The following is a 17,738-nucleotide window of genomic DNA, read 5'->3' on the forward strand; positions in this document are numbered from 1 at the left end:
TTGTTTAGCAATATTCTATGTAGCTAAACCAGTTAAAGTGGATAGTGTCTCAGTGAGTCTAGGGTCAGAGTATTGTGGAGTGATTACATTTTATAACATCTTAACCAAACAAATATTTTAAAACATTTTACAGGTTATTGACTTACTTCAAACATTTGTAGCTGACAGAATCTAGCAAACTAAATAAAAACCCTCAAGGGGAATTCAAGACTTTCAGCTATAGGATTCCATACCACTTTTTCTGCTTCCCTTAAGAGATGATAAATGTAGGGTGCTGGGCTGGTTCAGTAGGTACGTGACTCTTGATCTTGGGGTCATGAATTCAAGTCCCATGTTGGGCATAGAGCTTACGTAGAAAAAGATAATAAATGTGGAAACTTACCTTTATACATCACCATTTTCAAAAAAGTAGATAGTAAATAAATAAAGATATATTCAGATAATGGCCAGTACTATAAAGTCCATAACAAGGTAATGAGATTGAACATGGGGAATGTTAGAAGTGGGGACACACATTACATTGGCCAAGGAAAGTCTCAAGGAAGTAAACTTAGAACAAAGAGGCGTGAATGAAGAGAGAGAACCAACTCACAAGACTTAGAAAAATAGCATTCCAGACCTAGGGAAGAGCAGGTACAAAGACCCTGAGGGAGGAGCTGAGTGGCTGTTAACTCCTAGTGTTAACCCTAGTAGTCGTTTAGTAGGAGATCCAATCAGAGAGATAGGCAGGTAGGTGCCAGATCACAGGTAGAACTTTATTGCTCTGTGCTGAATTGTTTGGATTTGAGTCAGAGAAGCAAGGATTGATATAACACGATTTACACGTTTTTTTAAAGATTTTGTTTATTTGACACAGAGAGAGCGAGATGAGGGAACACAAGCAAGGGGAGTGGGAGAGGGAGAAGCAGGCTTTCCGCCGAGCAGGGAGCCCGACGTGGGGCTCTGGGGCTCGATCCCAGGATCCTGGGATCATGACCTGAGCTGAAGGCAGACGCTTAACAATTGAGCCACCCAGGCATCCCACGATTTACATTTTAAAATATCACTCTGCCTATTCTTTGGAGAATGGTGTTGTAGGAAGCCATTCTTGTGAGGGAAGGGATTAGGAAATTATGTCATATTTTCCTAAGCTGTTGGACAGGAAATACCGCAGGAGCTGTTGAAGCATGTATGGCCGTTTTTTCCTAAATGTCTCCAGAATTTCTGCTCCCCAAGCCTTCTGTCTACTCTGCCTCCTGCTGTTAGCCAAAGCCGCCAGCTTCCTGCTATGATTGTCCCAGTCTGAACTTGTGCCCTGAACTCCAGTCTGTAGATCCAGTTCCCTAATGGGTATTTTCAGAATGTCCCAGTCACCTATTACTCTACATATGAAAAATTTAAACTATTATCTTTGCCTTAAGTCTGTTTCTCACTCAGTGCTCCTCATTATATAGTAGCACTCATTTACCCACCGGCCAAATAAAAAACCTGGGACTCGCTCTGGAGTCTTCCTTTCTTCCCACCTCCTCCACCAGATCACTATATCTGTCCATGGCTGCTATTTTACCGTCTCTTGCAATTCCTTCCCCACCATTTCTAAAGTTACTGCCATAGTTTAAGCACTTACTGTTTTTTGTGGGGTTTTTTTTTTTTTATATAGATTTTATTTTTAAGCAATCCCCACCCAGTGTGGGGCTTGAACTCATAACCCCGATAGCAAGAGTCTCATGCTCCACTGACTGAGCCAGCCAGGTGCCCCGGCATTTACCATTTCTTGACTAAATTATCACAACCGCCTCCTACCTGGTATCTCAGTGTCTGGTCCTCATTCCAGGCTACATCACAATTATATTTAGACGCAACTTTTAGAATTCAAGACTTACTTCAGCCTCGCTTTCCAGTTTAGAAGCTTCCATGGTCTCCATTGTCTATGAAATACCATTTAAACCCCTTAACAGGGGTGCCTGGGTGGCCCAGTTGGTTAAGCTCTGATTCTTGGCTTTGCACTCAGGTCATGGTCTCAGGATCATGAGACTGAGCTGTGCGTCGGGCTCTGTGCTCAGGGCAGAGTCGGCTTGGGATTCTTTCTCGCTTTTGCCCTCACTTGCTCTCTAAAATAAACAAATCTTTAAAAAATAAATACAATAAACCCCTTAACATACAAAGCCCCCAAGACCCAGGCCCTACTTCTTTGTTTAGTCACATCTGTTCACCAAAGGGACCGGGTTCTTTCTTACCTACCCAATCACCAAGACTCACTAGATGTCACTAGTGAATCTAGTGCTCTGGGAATCTCCGTCTCACCCTCATACAGAATAGTGCATGGCCCATTCTGGGACTTGACAGGGATTTATGCCTTCCCTTAGTGTAGCACTTATCACATTATTATGTGTTTGCTTCTCTGCACTTTCATCTCTGTTTCTCTGGCATTCAGTATAATGGAGCATAGTAGGCACTTAAAAAATATTTGTTGAATGAACAGTGACTCTGTTATCCTTTCCTTTAAATCATTTCACTTGCTCTGGATTAAGGAACTTCATTGCTAGGGCACCTGCCTGGCTCAGTCAGTAGAGCATGTGACTCTTGATCTTGGAGGTGTAATTTCGAGCCCCACCCTGGGTGTAGAGATTACTTAGAAAATAATAAAATCTTCTTTTAAAAAGAAAGAAACTTCATTGCTAAACTAGTAAAAGCATTATCTCTATTTGGAGCTCAGAAAATAAATCAATACATTTGAGGGTAGAACCTTAAAGTGGCTCTTTGAATCTTCTAGCATTAGTGGATGGTCTTTATGGTAATTATTTTCCTTACCGCTCCAAGGCTTTTTCCATTTACTTCCAAATAGAGGCTGGGTTTCAGAAGATAGAGGTTGGCTAAAGTTTGACAGACAAGTGGGGCATTAGCACAAAATATAGTCACTAAGCTTTTTTAGATCAATGTTTCAAAATAGCAGTGATGTACAGAAACCTATTTATACTTATGTATAGATATACTTTCTAAAAATATTCTCTCTGTGGATGTATTCCTATTACTTGTATGTGAACTGAGCATATGTCTAAAAGGTCTATGAGGAATAGTAAATGGAACATAGAGTTTAGGCATCAGGAAATCTGGATTCTAATTAGCTTTTAGATTTGGGAAATATCAATTCACCTCTCTGGAACCTATTTTTTTCCATTGAAATGGGTATCCTTATATTTGAGATCCATGTAGCTATAAGGAAAGAAAAAGGTTAATAAAATGCATGCCCTCCCCCTACCGCACAGGTTAAGAAGACCAAATCAATTACAGAATGAAAATACACTGTGACCTGCAGAGGACTACAAATGTAAAATAAAATAATGGATACTGAGTCAAGGACCTGCAACCCTCTAGGATTATTTAGAGGTGTAGAGTGAGGTGAGGCAGGTCTGGATCTATACTCTTCCACCTTCTTCACCTGAATCTACTTTGCTCCCTAACCGTTCTGCCCTTCTCTCAGGTACTGCCCTACCTCCCCAAGTGCCTTAAGTGATAACCCTGGTGTGGGTGTTTAACAGTTTAAGACATGATGAGCCCAACCCGCACCAAGGTGGTTTTGCTTTTTTTTTAAACTCCTCCCCTCTTCCTGGGAATTTGCATTTTAAGGAAGGCTTTTAAAGACACAAAAGAACCAAGCTGTAATCATAATGATAAATTTCAGATTAATAAAACTGAGCAAATTGTTCCCTTTTCCTAAGAGCAGCAGACGTGTGTGTGTGTGTGTGTGTGTGTGTGTGTGTGTGTGTGTGTGTGTGTGTGTGTGTGTGTGTGTGAAGCTGAGAATAGGGAGAGAAGGGTAGATGAGCAGAGGAAAAGAGAGATCATCTCCATTTCTCTTCTTTGTGTGCTCTACTTCCCTCCTGGATATCTAGGAACAGACAGTGGAATTTGAGCTGTTGGATCCTCTGAAAACAATTAACAGTATAGTTTTCCCCACCCCATCTCATCCAGAGCTTGGGATATTTCCTTCAAGAGAATTCCTGTGTTGAAAAGTCATTAGCTAGAATGAAACCATAAAAATTAGCTACAGAAAAACAAAGGTTGTTCCAGGTTTTTCTGTTTTGTTTTCTTTTAAAGATGTGAGCTATAGGGGTGCTTGGGTGGCTCAGTCAGTTAAGTGTCCAACTCTTTGATTTCAGCTCAGGTTATGGTCTCAGGGTCTTGAGATCAAGCCCAGGGTTGGGCTCCAGACTCGGCGTGGAGTCTTAAGATTCTCTCTCTCCCTCCGCCCCTCCTCCCTCATGACCCACCCTGCCTTGCTCACACATTCTGTCTTTCAAATAAATAAATGAAATCTTTGAAAGAAAAAAAAAAGATGGCTCTGTCAGTTGGGTGACTGACTCCTGGTTTTGGCTGAGGTCGTGATCTCAGGGTCCTGGGTTGGAGCCCCACGACTGACTCCGTGTTCCCTGCGGAGTCTGCTTCAGGATTCTCTCTCTCCCTCTGCCTCCCCACTGCACGCTCTCTCTCTTTCTCTCTCTAAAATAAAGAAATAAATCTTTAAAAAAAAAGATGTGAGCTATATAGGAGATGTGTCAAAGAAAACCCAAAATACACATTTGGTTGAAGTTAGGGAATTTAATACAAGTTTGTGTTCATTTTTATTTATTCAATAAGTACATTCTTAACTGTGTTCTTTAAAAGATGGATGACCTTGAATATCTTAGTATAAATGTATTACTCATTCCTTGGCAAATTTATTTTATTAGCATTTAATGGGGGGGGGGGAAGATCACTGAAATCCTGCCCCTGCATGAGTAACCATTAGTGCTCTCAATCCTAAAGTGACTTGGGCGCCTGGGTGGCTCAGCTGGTTAAGCGACGGCCTTCGGCTCAGGTCATAATCCTGGAGTCCCGGGATCGAGTCCCGCATCGGGCTCCCTGCTCGGCGGGGAGTCTGCTTCTCGCTCTGACCCTCTTCCCTCTCGTGCTCTCTCTCATTCTCTCTCTCTCTCAAATAAATAAATAAAATCTTTAAAAAAAAATCCTAAAGTGACTTCAGTACACTATCCCAATCGTCCCAGGCAGAATTCCCCAAATCTCTCCAATGAACACATAATAGTTCCAAGAATACATACAGTCTCCAAGAGTCCCTCACTTCTAGTCTCACTATACAGTCATACTCCAATATCTTAACAAACACACATCTGTCTTCCCAAGAACAAGCACAGATTTTCCTATTAGGTAGCAAGTTGATAGTGTTGTAATACTGAGCTCCTAGTAAGAGCAAAGTGTATCAATATAGGATTTGTGGGGGGGGGGTTGTTTGTTTTAAGATTTTATTTATTTGAGAGAGAGAGCGCACAGGCAGAGGGAGAAGCAGGCTCCCCACTGAGCAGGGAGCCCAATGCGGGGCTCCATCCCAGGACCCTGGGATCATGACCCAAGCAGAAGGCAGATGCCCACCCAGCTGAAACCCCCAGGAGCCCCTAGGATTTGTGTTTTTCAAGGAGGAATAAATTATGCTAAAATTTGCCTTTATTTTATTTTAAATGGTGCATATTAACAATGTAAATTAAATGTATGAACAAGATTGGGTCCCTATGTAAAGTATCTAAGGTGAAAGACTATCAAATGCTTTAAATTCCTTAGAAGCACTCTAAAATATATTAGCTATTGAATGTTAAATACAAAGCATTTCTCTGTTTATCATAGCAGATCCCCATATGGAGCCTACAAGAAAATATTGTCTAAGTTATTACAAATAAAACTACCTTTTCATTTTTTTTTCTAGAATCCAAAATTTTCATTAATTCACACTAACAGACCTCTTTTCAGTTGTCCTTAGCTAGGTTTCTCCATGAAAACTGTTAGATGTGTCTGTAAACCAAGGTAATTTTTAATAAAGAAAAGGAAATAGTTAAGTGCAAACTTTGATATAATATCCTAAATACTACTTTATATGCCTGATGATCATGTTACCTTAATGCATACTCCCCAGAGGTCTGGGTAAACAGAAGTCATAGATGCCCACCATTCGTTTTCATTGCTGTAAAGAGTATGGCAACATTCAGCGGAAATTTTTGTTTCCCAGTGCCAATTCGATGAAGCCAAAATCTTGGCAATGACAATGCACTTGTATATAAACATAAGACCAGGCTTGTGATTTGGGCCCAAGTTCCTATACCAGAGGCGAAAGCTGTTCTAAAGGACCACTTTCAGCCTCTGGAAACATCGCGAACCCGGAAAGCTCCCAAAGCTCTGCTAGAATCAGTTTACTTAATTTTTTTTTTTAAGGTTTATTTATTTGAGAGAGAGAGAGAGAGCACACAAGCAGAGGGAGGGGCAGAGGGAGAGGGAGAGAAAGAATCTTCAAGCAGACTCCCTGCTGAGCAGGGAACCCACCCGATGTGGGGCTCCATCCCAGGACCCTGAGATCATGACCTGAGCCAAAATCCAGTCAGATACTTAACTGACTAAGCCACCCAGGTGCTCCCAGTTTACTTAATTTATAGCAAACCCCAGCATACATAGGTCAAGTGCCAGGCTCATTACTGGGGCTTCAAGGATGGAGAAGTCAGTCTAACATCTAAGAACTAAGTTAAGTGGATTGATAGGGAAATACAAACTACCCATGATAAAGTACTAAAAAGAGGTATGTAGAACATGTCCAGAAGAGTTGTACGAGGCCCAAAGGGCAGGGTGATATTGCTTTTTTAAAAATGTATTTTACGAGTACTCTGGCAGGGCACAAAGAATGTTCTAGGTGGGTGATACAGTTTTCTAATAAGGATTTTAAACTTTAGAGGCCATGGGTCATCATGAAAAGCATGATTCTTTTTAAACTTCCACTTTTTTTATTATTGCAAAAAAGATTATTTCCCATAAAAAACACAGGACACAAAAATCTTACACATAATCCCATCACCTGGAGATAATAATAGCTAACATTAAGTATATATTTACTATTTGCTAAGTACTCTCCGAAGCGCTCTTACACGTGTTGCGTCCTTTATTCATTAAAACAACCCTGTGAAGTAGGTATAATTACAGTCCCGGTTTTGCAGGATACCGAAGCACAGAGGAACACAAGTATTTGTCCTAAATGTTCATAGCAAGTAGCTGAGCTGGCTCCAAAGCATGACCCTCCCTTTTTCTAATTAAAAAAAAATATTAATTTCTTTAAAAAATTTTTAATTGTAATAAAGAATATATAAAATTTACCAATGTCAATCTTCTGAGGAAACGTCATTTTTCTTCCATAGTGGCTGCATCATTTCACCATCCCACCAACGGTGAGCAAGGGTTCCAATTTTTCCACGTCCTTGCCAAACCTATTTTCTGTTTGTTTTTTTTTTTTAAGATTTTATTTATTTATTTGACAGAGAGAGAGCAGGAGAGCACAGGCAGGGGGAGGTGCAGAGGGAGAGGGCGAGCAAGAAGTAGGCTCCCTGCTCAGCAGGGAGCCCACTGTGGGGCTCGATCCCAGGACCCTGGGACCACGACAAAAGCCAAAGGCAGTTGCTTAACCAACTGAGCCACCCAGGCGCCCCATTATGCTTTTTTGATTGTAGCATCTCAGTGGGTGTAAGGTGCTATCTCACTGTGGTTTTGATATGCATTTCTCGGATTAGTGATGATAAGTATCTTTTCATATTCTTGTTGGCCATTGGTATATCATTTTTGGAGAAGTGTTTATTTAAGTCTTTTGCCCTTTTTCAATCTAATTATTTGATTATTTTATTATTGAATTATAGGAATTCTTTTCATTTTTCTTAAAGATTTTATTTTTAAGTAATCTCTACACCTAATGTGGGGCTTGAACTCATAACCTCGAAATCAACAGTTGCATGCTCTATCGACTGAGCTAGCCAGGCACCCCTTGAATTGTAGGAATTCTTTATATATTCTTTTTTTTTTTAAAGATTTTATTTATTTATTTGACAGAGAGAGACAGCGAGAGCAGGAACACAAGCAGGGGGAGTGGGAGAGGGAGAAGCAGGCCTCCCGCCGAGCAGGGAGCCCGATGTGGGACTCGATCCCAGGACCCTGGGATCATGACCTGAGCCGAAGGCAGACGCTTAACGACTGAGCCACCCAGGCGCCCTATATATTCTGGATATTAATCTCTTTTCACATATATGACTCGCAAACATTTTCTCCCATTCCATATAGACTGTCTTTTCATTCTGTTGATTATGTCCTTTCATGAACAAAAGGGTTTTTTCCTTCTTTTTATTAAGGTAGAGTTGACATACAATGTTACATTAGTTTCAGGTGTACAACATAGTGATTCAACAACTCTATGCACTGTGCTATGCTCATCACAACTGTGGCTACCACCTGCCACCATACAGCGCTATTACAATGTCATTAACTATATTCCCTCTGCTAGGCCTTTTAGATGAACAAAGGTTTTTAAGTTTGATGTTGCATTTGTCTATTTTTGCATTCATTAGCCTGTACTTTTGGCAGCATATCCAAGAAATCATTGCCACATGCAATATCATGAAGCTCCTCTCCTGCTTTCTTTTAGGAGTTTTGTAGTTTGGGGTCTTATATTTATTTATTTATTTTTAAAGATTTTATTTATCTATTCAGTAGAGACAGAGAGAGAGAGAGGCAGAGGGAGAAGCAGGCTCCCAAGAAGCAGGGAGCCCAATGCAGGACTTGATCCCGGGACCCTGGGATCATGACCTGAGCTGAAGGCAGACGCTTAACCATCTGAGCCACCCAGGCGCCCTGGGTGTCTTATATTTAGGTCTTTAGTATATTGGATTGATTTTTGTATAAGAGTATGAGAGTCTACTTTTTTTTTGGAAGGGGAAATCCAGTCTCCCCAGCACTATATGATGAAGAGACTGCCCTTTCCCCATTGAGCAAAGCTTGCCCTTTTAATATATATATAAAGTGATGCATTATAAGGAATTGGCTCACTTGATTATAGAAATCAGCAAGTCCCAAGACTTGTGTAGGGTGACTCAGCAAGCTGAAGAGCCAGGGGGACCAATGGTTTAGTTTTAGTCCACATCCCAAGGCCTGAGAACCAGAAGAGTTGATGGTGTAGTTTTAGTGTGAAGGCCAGCAGATTTAGGTCCCAGGAAGGGTATTTCAGTTTAAGTACAGAAGCAGGAGAAAATGGGGCACCTGGATTGCTCAGTGGTTAAGCATCTGCCTTCAGCTCAGGTCATGATCCTGGGGTCCTAGGATCAAGCCCCACATTGAGCCCTGCATCCGGCTCCCTGCTCAGTGGGGAACCTGCTTCTCCCTCTCCTGCTCCCCCTGCTCATGCTCTCTCTCTCTCTATCAAATAAATAAATAAAATAAAATAAAAAGAAGCAAGAGAAAAGCCAATGTCTTAGTTCAAAAACCATCAGGCAAGAGTTCTCTCTCTCTCTCTTTTTTTTAAAGATTTATTTACTTATTTGGGGGCGGGTGCAGAAGGAGAGGGAGAGAATCCCAAGCAGACTCCCCGCTGAGCTCAGAGACCAGACTGACATGGGGCTCTATCTCACAACCTTGAGATCATGACCCTGAGATCATGATCTGAGCTGAAATCAAGAGTCAGACATTTAATGGACTGAGCCACCCAAGAACACCCCCAGGCAGTTCTTTCTTACTGAGAGGAAAGGTCAGCCTTTTTCTTCTTTTCAGGCTTTCAACTGATTGGATGAAGCCCACACACATTATGGAGGGCAATCTGCTTTACTCAGTCTACTGATTTAAATGTTAATGTCAGAGTGCCTGGGTGCCTCAGTCAGTTAAGCGTCTGCCTTCTGCTCAGGGTCCTGGGATGGAGCCCCACATCGGGCTCCCTGCTCGGCAGGAAGCCTCCTTCTCCCTCTCCCACTCCCCCTGCTTGTATTCCTGCTCTTATTATCACTCTCTCTGTCAAATAAATAAATAAAATATTTAAAAATAAATAAATAAAGGGTCCTGGGTGGCTCAGTTGGTTAAGCGACTGCCTTCAGCTCAGGTCATGATCCTGGAGTTCCAGGATCAAGTCCCGCATCGGGCTCCCTGCTCAGCAGGGAGTCTGCTTCTCCCTCTGACCCTCTCCCCTCTCATGTGCTCTCTCTCTCTCATTCTCTCTCTCAAATAAAATAAATAAAATCTTAAAAAAAATAAATAAAAACAAAAATAAATAAATAAATAAATAAATGTTAATATCATCCAAAAACATCCTCATAGACACACACAGAATGATGTTTCACCTGGGCATCTCATGACCCAATCAAGCTGACATGGAAAATTAACCATCATAGGGGCATCTGGTTGAGACTTTCTTGATTTCAGAGTCATGAGTTTAAGCCCCACACTGGGCATAGAGCCTACTTAAAAAAAAAAAAAAATCATCATCACACACTGCCACTTAGGAGTTGAGTGACCCTGGGCAGATTACTTCCAACTCCCTGGGCATCTGTTTCCTCATCCATAAACAGGATAATTATACTACCTACCTCATAGACTTTTTTTTCTTAAGATTTTATTTATTTATTTGACAGAGAGAGAGAGAGAGACAGCGAGAGAGGTAATACAAGCAGGGGAAAGAGAGAAGCAGGCTTCCCGCTGAGCAGGGAGCCCGATGTGGGGCTCGATCCCAGACCTTGGGATCATGACCTGAGCTGAAGGCAGATGCTTAACAACTAAACTACCCAGGTGCCCTCATAGACTTTTTTCTTTTTATGAGGATTATACAATATGATGTAAGCAAAGCACATAATAATTGCTACTTACTACTAATAATTTTTTAATTTACTGCATAGGATTCCATTGTTTGAATAGGTTAAAGTTTTTTCAACTGATTCTCTCCTATTAAATTTTATTTGTTTCTAGTTTTTTTTTTAATATGAGAAATGCTTTCAAGAATATCTTTGTAGTTATATCTTTGGATGTATCCATGATTGTTTAATTAAAATTAATCCTGGGTTGCCTGGCTGGCTCAGTCAGAAGAACATACAACTCTTGATCTCAGGGTCATGGGTTCAAGCCTCACTTTGGGTGTAGAGATTACTAAAAAAAAAATTAACTTTTTGAAAAGATAAAAATAAAAATAAAATTAATCCTTATAAGTGAAATCTCATAGGTAAGCAGATAACCAAAGCCACATATACCCACATCTTTTGCCATTTGACTTCACAACATCTTGTCCTTGAGGTGATTGTATTTCTTTCTGCTTCACTGATATTGGGTTTGGGTATGTGATTTGCTTTGGCCAATATCGAATGTGACCAGTTATAATAACCAACCAAAACTTTAAATGTGTCTATTGTGGTTTGACTTGTTGTTGCCTTGGAGATTCCACCCTCTTATACTTTTGCCATGAGAATAACATGCCCTTGGTACCTGTTGGAATGAAGAACATGTGGATCAGATCTAAACCCAACTCACAGTCCAAAGCAGAACCATCCTAGCCAACCTTCAGATCTGGGTATCAGAAAAAATGTTTGTTATGTAAGTCAGTAAGATACTATGGTTTATTTGTTATGCAGCATTATTGTAGCCATAACTGACTAGTATAAAGGGAGATGAGATAATCAGATTTATTGGGCATATTCCAGTAACCTAATCTGTTTACAGTAATCCCAAAGTCCCAAGCCTGTTACCATCCTTCCTCCAAACCATCAAATCCATATATAAGCTCACTCCATTTTTTGGATTACTGCCAAATTCAAAAACTTCCAAAATCTATTACAGAAAATGTTCATGCTCGGCACCTGGATGGCTCAGTAAGTTAAGTGTCTGTCTTCGGCTCAGGTCATGATCCTAGGGTCCTGGGATCGAGCCCCACATCAAGCCCCACATCAGGATCCCTGCTTAGCGGGGAGCCTGCTTCTTCCTCTCCCTCTGTCATTCCCTCCACTTATAGTATCTCACTCTCTCTCTGTCAAATAAATAAATAAAATCTTAAAAAAAAGAGAGAGAGAAAAAGAAAATGTTCATGCCCAGGAACTATGTTACTTTTTTAACCACACCTTAAGAACCCTTAAAAAGGATTCTTGGAATCTCACGTGTTAATTAGCTTTTCCCAGGATGTGTTTCAAAGAACATTAGCCCTTTGAAATGCTCACAAAATCCACAAAAATGGATTAAATTTTTGCCACTTATTATGACCACTTAAGTTTTGGAAATGTTTTTCTGGAAATGTATTTTTCAAAGATGTACTTTATGTCACTCTTGAATGTTCATAATGCACACAAGCATAGGAAATTCTTTGAGAGAGTTTGTGGTAAAGAAATGTGATATGACCTTCCCTGTCCCCATCCTGATTCAACACTAGCCCTTTTATTCTAGCAATATCCCAACATCTCTTATTATCTGAGAAGCTATTTTGTGAAAACTTAACTCAGAAAGAGGGTTCTTTAATGAGGAAATTTCAGGCATTGTGGAGGCCACCGAGAACAGGTATTTCAGGCCTCCATAGCACCTGTCATACTATATTCCATCAACTAAGTATATCAGTTAGCGTACAGGCCAGTCTGTAGTCCAGAGACCCAAAATTACTGTGACTTCAATAAGATAGAAGTTTATTTCTCTCAGGTAACAATACAGAGGTGTGTAGTCTAGGCTGACAAGGCACTTCTGCCTCATCAGGTCATCCAGAATCCCTAATTGGCAGTCGGCCTCTGTGACCCTCAGCACTGATTTCCAATCCCTGTCATTTCCCAGCCCACAGGAAAAAAAAGAAGTCTGGAGTAGCAGCTTCCTCTTTAAGAAACAATCAAGATATTGCTTGTATCACTTCTTACATGTAACTGGCCCAGTCCTCATCACATGCCCAATACCTTTCTCCAAGGGAAACATAGTCTCTAGGAGAGTGGCCGTATGTCCTACTAAAAAGTGAGAGAATCCTATTCCTTAAAGGAAGAAGACAATAGACACTGGCAGTCAGTTAGTGGTACTTGCCACTATATTTAGTCAACTTTCTTGAAGCGTAGGGACTTTCTCTTCTAGATAATAGAATGGAAGTAGTCATATAAATGAGTCAGGAAATGCCACTTTCCACTACAGATCCATAGATCCCACTTCCAATCAGAATGATAAGCATCAACAGGGCACCTGGCTGGCTCAATCAGTAGAGCATGCAACTCTTGATCTCAGGGTGGTGAGTTCAAGCCCCACATTGAGTGCAGATCCTATTTGAAAAAAAAAGAGAGAGGGAGAGAAAAAAAAAGAAAGAAAGAAAAAAGAATGATAAACATCGTTTCTCTTTTTTTTTAAGTAGACTCCCAACAGGGGGCTTGAACTCACCACCCTGAAATCAAAACCTGAGCAGAGATCAGACCTGAGCCCAGATCAAGAGTCAGACACTTAACTGACTGAGCCATGCAGAAGCCCCAATAAACATCATATTTATTTATTTACTTACTTATTTTGAGAGGGAATAGGGGGAGGGGCCAAGGGAGAGAGAGAGAGAATATTAAGCAGGCTCGAAGCCCAGTGCAGAGCCTGACTTGGGACTCAGTCTCACAATCCTGAGATCATGACCTGAGCCGAAATCAAGAGTTGGATAGGTAACCAACTGAGCCACCCAGGTGCCCCAACATCATCTTTAAATTACCATTGCCTCCTGTCTCCTTAAAAAGTTTGAGAAAAATGCTAAATAAATAAATAAATAAATAAGGGGCCTCTGGCTGGCTCAGTCAGTAGAGCATACAACTCTTCATCTCAGGGTCATGAGTTCAAACCCCACATTCCTTATGGAGTCTACTTAAATAAATAAGTAAATAAATAAATAAATAAAGTTTGAGACAATGCACAATTCCTAGTTTAAAATATAACTTGAAACTGCTCCTGTTTTAGTGTTCAGATTCACTAGTAATCAAAGAAATGAAAGCTCCTTGAGGACAAGGAAAGTGTCTTACCATTGTTGTCAGGGGAATGTCTGCACACTCTAAGTGCTTGGATAACAAACGTTGCATGAATGGATAAGATGCAAGCTTTTAATATGAGATACTGTTATCTCCTATTAAATTAGTGAAGATTGATTGATTGATTTTAAGAGGGGGTGGAGGGGCAGAGGCAGAGAAAGAGAGAGAAAGAGAATCCCAAGCAGGCTCCACACCCAGCATGGAGCTTGATGTGGGGCTTGATCTTACAACCCTGAGGTCATGACCTGAGCCAAAATCAAGAGTTGGATATGTAACCAATTGAGCCACCCAGGTGCTCTTAAATTAGTAAAGATTTAAAATAATGTTGATGCATGGAGCACTGGGTGTTATATGCAAACAATGAATCATGGAACACTACATCAAAAACTAATGATGTAATGTATGGTGATTAACATAACATAAAAAAAACTGGAAAAAAATAAATAAAATAATGATGATGTTGGGGCCTTAGTCTGGCTCAGTTGGTGGAGCGAGTGACTCTTGATCTCAGGGTGGTGAGTTCAAACCCCATGTTGGGTGTAGAGATTACTTAAAAATAAGATCTTGGGGCACCTGGATGACTCAGTCGGTTGGGTGTCTGACTCAGTTTTAGCTCAGGTCACCATCCCAGGGTTGTGAGATTGAGCCCCACATCGGGCTCCATGGTCAGTGGGAAGTCTGCTTAAGACTCTCTCTCTCCTTCTGCCTCCCCACTCAAATACATAAATAAATACTTAAAAAATAAATAAAATATTCAAGAAATAAATATATAAAATAATGATGATGCTTAATGCTGACAAAGATGCAATAAGGCAAATAGTTTCACACATGACAGATGGAAGTATAAATTAGTACAACCTTTCCAAAAGGGCAATTTGTCAAATTATAACTACAAAAGAAACCAATTTTTATTGATCACATGGGGCAAGACAAATAAAAACAAAAACAAAGAAAATAACAAATAAAAATTTGTTAATGCATTATCTCGAGCGTATCAGGAAGTATGCAATTTCATATATTACTAGTGGGAGTCCATTTGGAATAACCACTGTGAAGACATTTTGGGAATGCCTAGCACAATAGTACTGACTCAGTACTTTCTTTAGAGATTTGTCTTAGAGATATATTTGTACATTTTGATACTCCTATATGTAAGGGGACTTGATACAGACTTGTTTGTAGTGTCAAAAGACTAGAAAAAGTTTAGATGTTCACCATTGCCCAGGCGCCCCTTTTGAGCTGTATTTCAATTAGCATGTTTTACTTGGATAATCAGTAAAAACATTGTTTTTAATGAAAGAAAAAAAAAAACAGGGACCTGGGTGGCTCAGTGGCTTAAGTGTCTGCCTTCAGCTCAGGTCATGATCCCAGGGTCCTGGAATTGAGTCCCCCATCGGGCTCCCTGCTCGGCGGGGAGTCTGCATCTCCCTCTGCCTGCCACTCCCCCTGCTTGTGCTCTCTCCCTCACTATCTCTTTCTCTCTGTCAAATAAATAAAATTAAGTTAAAAAAAAAAAGAAAACAAATAAACAGCATTTCCTTTTTATTTTTTTCCCTTCTTGCTCTGAAGTTTATTGGTGCCTCTGGAATACTTCCTTACAGGCTTTCTGGTCATTTGAAAAAACAATGATCTCCATCTTCTGATTACAACTTGAAATCAAACTTGCTCTCCCTCAAATGGCCTGGTAAAATAGTTTTCTGAAACCCAGCACCTGGCTGGGTGTTTTTTTTTTTTTTCCCAAGACACCTTCCAGTCAACAGAAACACAAATTACATCTGAGTCCTATTCTGCGGTTTGAATTTTGGGGTGAGGCTCAGCTCTAAAGGCCCTGTTTTCCACATCTCTCTGCCTCTCCTAAATTGGCCAAGTCTGAATTTATTGACCTTTACAGCATAATACAAAATACCCTTGTTTGCTTTGGCCTGTCCTGATGAGTAAGAAGTCCAAAATCCTGTTTGATTTGCTAATTCTATTGTATGTTTTAGTCACTTTCTGTACACATCACTAGGCACCTTTCTTAACGACTCATTATTTCAATGTTTAGAAAAAAAGAGATTACATAATGTACTCTACTTTCTTATGACTTAATTTACTTCTTTCTGTAAAATTATGAGACTAGGTGCCAACCCATAGTTGGAATACTTATTAAAAAATTATTTCTAAGTCCAGCAGAAGCAGCTACTATTATATTAGATATAAGATATATACTAGAGGAGCGCCTGGGTGGCTCAGTCAGCTGGGCAGCGGCCTTCCGCGCAGGTCATGATCTCAGGGTCCTGGGAAATGAGTCCCATGTCTGGCTTCCTGCTCAGTGGGGAGCCTGCTTCTCCCTCTGCCTTTCCCCCATGCTTATGCTCTCTCTCTCTCAAATAAATAAACAAAATCTTTTTTAAAAAAGATATATGTTAGATATATTACGATATATATATTAGATATAGGATAAAAATTACATAGAATTATAAAAAGTTGAAGACGAAACTTTTATTTTTAATTGTGGTAAAAGACACATAATATAAAATCTACTGTTGTAACCATTTTTAAGTTTCCTGCTCAGTAGCGTTAAGTACATTCACATTGTTGTGGGACCATTTCCACAATTTTTTTCATCTCGCTAAACTGAAACTCTGTATCCATTAAACAATAACTTTCCGTTCCATAGCTCCTGGTAACTACTCTTTTCTTTTCTAACTCTATGAATTTGACTACTCCAGATACTTTATACTAGTGAAATCATACACTGTTAATAGGCCCTTTCGTGTCTGACTTATTTCACCTAGCATAATGTCCTCAAGTTTCATCCATGTTATAACATGTGTCAGAATTTCATTCCTCTCTAAGCTGAGTAATATTCCATTATATGTATATGCCACAATTTCCTCATCCACTCATTCAACAATGAAAACTTGGGTTGCTTCCATCTTTTGGCTATTGTAAACAATGCTGTTAGGAGAATGGGTATATAAATAAATAGCTCCTCAAGACCCTGCTTTTAATTCTTTGGGGTATATACATAGAAGTGGAGTGCTGTTTATATAGTAATACTTTTTTTTTTTTAAAGTAGGCTCCATGCCCAACGTGGGGCTCGAACTCACAACCCTGAGATCAAGTGTAGCATGCTCTCCTGACTGTGCCAGCCAGGCGCCCCTATGGTAATTCTATTTTTAATTTTTGGGGGAATTAGTATACTGTTTTACATAGAGGCTGTACCATTTTATATTCCTACCAATTGTGCACGAGGGTTCTAATTTCTCCACATCATCACCAATACTTGATTTTTTGGTTTTTGGTCGTGTCCATCCTAATGGGTGTGAGGTGGAAAATTTATCTGTCTTTAGATTCTCATATTTGCATGAGGAACTGAGACCCAGCCATTAAAAAAAAAATTGTCAGGGCGCCTGGATGGATCAGTCAGTTAAGTGTCTGCCTTCAGCTCAGGTTATAATCCCAGGATCCTGGGCTCCCTCCTCAGCGGGGAGTCTGCTTCTCCCTGCCCCTCCCCCCATCTCCAACACCCTACTCTCTCTCTCTCTCTCTCTCTCACTCTCTTTCACATAAATAAATAAATCTTTAACAAACAAACAAAAACAAACCAAAAAAAACCATTGGATTCTGGAGCTAGATTACCACTTTTTAATCCTGGCTCTTCCACTGAACTGACTATGTAACCTTGGGCAAGTTACTTCACCTCTCTGTGTCAGTTTCCTTGTCTGTAAAACGAGTATAATTTAAGGGTACCTACCTCATAAAGTTATTGTTGTAAGGACTAAATGAGATAATACAGTTAAAGTGCATCTTGAAGATGGCCGCGGATTTTCTGACATTCCTCCCATGGGAAGGTGGAATCTAATTCCCTTCCCCTTGAACCCACACTGGCCATAGGCACTCACCTGTCCCTCATGAAATGCAGCTGGAATGATGCTGCTCGCC

The sequence above is a fragment of the Zalophus californianus genome, chromosome 6 (genome assembly GCF_009762305.2).
Source record: "Zalophus californianus isolate mZalCal1 chromosome 6, mZalCal1.pri.v2, whole genome shotgun sequence".
Classification (NCBI taxonomy): Eukaryota; Metazoa; Chordata; class Mammalia; order Carnivora; family Otariidae; genus Zalophus; species Zalophus californianus.